A 4681-nucleotide genomic window follows, 5' to 3' on the forward strand; every position below is an offset into this window, starting at 1 on the left:
GGAGAATGCACAACTGTACGAAAGTTTGGTTTTCAAGCTACAACAGTTATTGCACCGATATAATCCTTTTATCCATGTATTTTGCCAGCTTGCACAATGACTAGATGTACAAGAGTGTAATTTGGTAATTAGAGAGCAACTTACTAATAAAATACAATACCATCTCCCAACTACTTCACAAGTAGCAGCCATAATAGTTGGTGATGACATTGAAGCAATGGTGAGAGGACGAGATGTCAAGGTTCAACCTCATGCTGGTAATCTCAGAAGGATTCAAAAATTTGTAGGCTATTATATGATCCATTACAATATCCTCTTTTTTTCCATTTAGAACCGATGGGTGAGATATCAATACTTGAACTCAAAGTGGAAACAAAGTATCATGTTGGACATATTATAGCTATATGCTCTAGGTACAAACTCATATTTTCTATCTAATTTATAGACTTTCTTTGATGATAGTTTGTGCCAATACATTATTTCATAATTTCAATCCGTTTCCTATTATTCTCAAAATTCATAGATTTGCTCCGATAATCACTCAACAGTTTTGCAAGCGGGGTGATTTCTTCAACAATATGTTGTTAACAACTATGTGAAAATCGATACATGCAAGTTAAGATGGGTTCGACAAAGACAACAGAAACTTCGAGTGAAACTATATCAAGGCTTACAAGATGCTTTGCATGCAGGAGAGACAAACGTTGGTAAATATTTTTTGTTTTAATGGATACACTATAGATCATTACATGTTTTCAAAATTAAATTTCAAACTAGTAATACTTTTCTCTATAATTAGTTTTAGAAAATGTTGCTAGAAGAATGATATTACCATCATCGTTCGTAGGTAGTCGTCGAGACATGACCCAACGATATGAATAGCTATTGTTCTTAAAAAGGCAAACCAGATATTTTTCTCACTTGCAATCTATCATGGTCAAAAATAACTTCGAAACTCAGTCCTATTCAAACTCCGTAGGATCGTCTAGATCTAACTACCAATATTTTCAGAGCCAAATTTGAACAATTAAAAGAGGATGTTATTACCAATGGTGTATTGAGAAATGTGAAAAGATATATTTATGTCATTGAGTTTCAAAAAAGAGGATTATCATACGTACATATGTTACTAATCTTAGAAAATAATGACAAGTTGAATGATCTGACCAGTATGATAGTTTGGTACGAGCGAAAATACCATCTTAAAAAGTAGAACCACACTTACATGAGGCAGTGCTAAGGCATATGATCCATGGTCCTTGCAAAACACTTAATCAATTTTTACCATGCATGAAAAATGGTTAATATAAACGTAACTACGTAAAGGAGTTCGTAGCAGAGACACGATGAGGTGATGACTCATATTCTCAATATAGGAGGCAATTTGATACTTCAATCTCTTAAACCAAAATGTCATAATTGAAAACAGATGGGTAGTTTCATACAATCTTTGGCTACTACTAAAGTATGATTGCCATATCAATATTGACATATGTAGTAGTATCAATAGTATAAAATATCTATACAAGTATTACTATAAGGACTAGACCGTGTTGCAATAGAGGTTCACAAAAGTTCTCATTATGATGAGCTGCAACAGTTTGTTGATGCAATATGGATTACCATTCCAGAGGTATGCCGAAAAATATTTAAATTCAACCTTTATCAAATATACTCATCAGTGAAAATGTTGCAGATTCATTTGCCAAATCAATATCAAGTGAGCTTTTATGAGCACCAAACTATTTATGAAATAATTAATGATGACTAGTTTTCAAGGACAATGCTCATTGAATTCTTTTCACTTAATCAGGTAGAGAACCAACAATCTAGGCATCTTTTGTATAGAAAAATTTCAGAATATTATTGTTGGCACAACAAGAAAAAGGAATAGCGTCACGTCACAAAAGAGAGCTATCAGTCGGATCTATACTATTTCACCAACAGAAGGAGAAAAATTCTATTTGCGTATTCTGTTGTCTAATATAAGAGGACCAATCAGTTGGGATGACTTGCTAATAGTAAATGATGTCCAATATTCATTCTTTAAGCAATTCGCTCAGTATCGAGGATTGTTGAAGAGTGACAGCAGCATAAGATCGTGTTTGGTTAAGGCATCTATTTTAAGAATGTCATGTGCTTTAAGAAGGTTGTCTGAGATCATCTTAATATTTTGTGAGCCAACAAATGTAAGAAGGTTGTGGGACGAGTTTTTTTCCATGTATGGTGGATGGTTATCCATCGACAAGCACTAAAACATGTCATGGGTTGACAAATCGCTTACTCGGGGATTTAAATGACATCCTCTTTCAACATGGAAAACATATTGCACAATATGATTTACCAGCTCTAACTTCGAAGAACAAAAATTACAACTTGATACCTAGAATTATCAAAGAAGAGTTATCCATCAAAGTACCTCAAGAAGTCCTGTGTTCTATAGAAAGATTGAATCATGACCAATACGTAGCTTTCAAGTGCATTATGAATACAATTGATTAAAGAGAGAGTGGAGTGTTCTTCATTGATGGGCCAAAAGGAGTAGGCAAGACATTTCTTTATAGAGCTATGATTGCGGACTTAAGAAGTAAAAGACATATTGTTTTGGTAACTGCATCATCAGGAATAGCTGCAACTTTATTGTTTAGGGTCGAATAGCTCATTCTACATTTAAGATTCCAATTAATGCAGAGCCATCCTCCATATGCAACATAACTAAATAATCTGATTTCGTAAAATTGATTAGGCAAACGACGATAATTTGGGATGAAGCACTAGTAACTAATAAAGAGATAATGGAATCATTAGACCACACATTGTGAGACATATTAGAAAAGAGATAAAGAGATAATTCATTTGGAGGAAAAATGATGGTGATGAGAGGAGATTTTCGCCAAGCACTACCTGTTGTGCCGAAAGAAAGTAAGTCGCAAATGATTTTAGCTTCTATTGTTAAATCACATTTGGGGACAATCACTAAAATTCTCCACTTGCAACAAAATATGCAATCTCTTAATGATCATAATTTTGCAGAGTATCTTATGCGCATAGGGGATGAAATTGAGGCAATCATATGTGAGGACTTGGTACAAATAGAAGCACACATGGCAATACCATGGAAAGGTGATGCATCATTACACAAATTAATAGAAGAAACTTTTTCAAATTTACAAGCTCATGAGTGGAATGCGTCTTATATGATGGAGAGAGCGATATCGACACATAAAAATAATGATGTACAGCAGCTCAATGATATAATCATCAAACAATTTTCGGGAAATAAACGAATTTTAGCATCCTTTGATGAAATGGATGGAGATACAAATAATATGTATCAACAAGAATATCCTAACTTGATTTCCACAGGTGGTTGCTACTTCATACATCGAAGGTAAAAAAAGTGCTCCTTTGATGTTACTGAGAAAAATAGACCCTAAGGCAGGCTTATGCAATGACACAAGGTTATTATGTCCAAAATTTTTTTAAAACATGTTAGATGTGAAAATCTTAACAGATCATCACTCTAGATAAAGAGCTTTTCTGCCTCGGATAAAATACAAAATAACTGAGAACTCAAAACTACCCTTTGTATGTACTTATTAGGAAGTAATTTTCTGTAAAACTGAGTTTTGTCTTAACAATAATAAATCACAAAGGAAAACTATTCCAAAGGTAGGGATCTATCTCCCTAAACATGTGTTCAGTCATGACCAATTATACGTTACTCTATCTCGAAGTATTTCTTAGTCAATCACAAAAATCTTAGTTAAAGAAGAAAAAATAAATAGAAAAAGCGGACAACTCACAAAGAATGTGATGTTCAAAGAAATTTTATTACTTATACCTCAGGTAATTTATGTGCATAGTAAATATATGAACATGTTCCTGATATAAATCGTGTATTATATAATTTTATCATTATTATTTCTATATTGAAATAGATAGTTTTGTTCATTAATTTTAACAACTAATGACTAAAATTATTTAACACATAATTAATATCAAAAGAGCTCATCAAAATATGTCAACAGATGAAAAAAAAGAACCTGAACATCTACTTTATCCAACAGATACCCACCAACTAAGATTCACATAAATTATAGAAAGTATATGATACATCATTGAAATATATCAATATTGGTTTTTTTAAGAAATTAACTTATGCAATGTTTATATTTATTTTAAAAAAATTTCAAATTTTTATTTTTTTAATTATTAATATCAATTTTATAATTTGAGAAATAAAATTATAAAAATTAAATTTTTAAAACCAATAAAAAGCAGGTGTGAATCTTAGTTGAGATATATCATTATTTAATTTAAAATAGTAATATATGAAATATTATTTAAATATATTGTGACAGATATATACATTAAATTACAAGAAGAAGGATTTCAACAATTATGATGTATATGGAAGAATGAGCAATTAATTGCATCAACAAGACCAATCGATAATAAAGTAAGTATTTGTATAGTAATTATTATGATAGTTGCATTGATGATACATATTTCTATTTCAATTTTATTAATTAAAAGTGATATTTACATCATTTCATCCACTCAAAATTTATTCCATTAATTGGGTAGGTACAATTAAAATTGACAAAATTCAGTTATGGAAGATAATAAAAAGAGAAATATTAAATTAAAAGAATAAAAGGTAATAGAATAAACCTCT

The sequence above is a fragment of the Arachis ipaensis genome, chromosome B03, assembly GCF_000816755.2.
Source record: "Arachis ipaensis cultivar K30076 chromosome B03, Araip1.1, whole genome shotgun sequence".
In the NCBI taxonomy this organism is placed as follows: domain Eukaryota; kingdom Viridiplantae; phylum Streptophyta; class Magnoliopsida; order Fabales; family Fabaceae; genus Arachis; species Arachis ipaensis.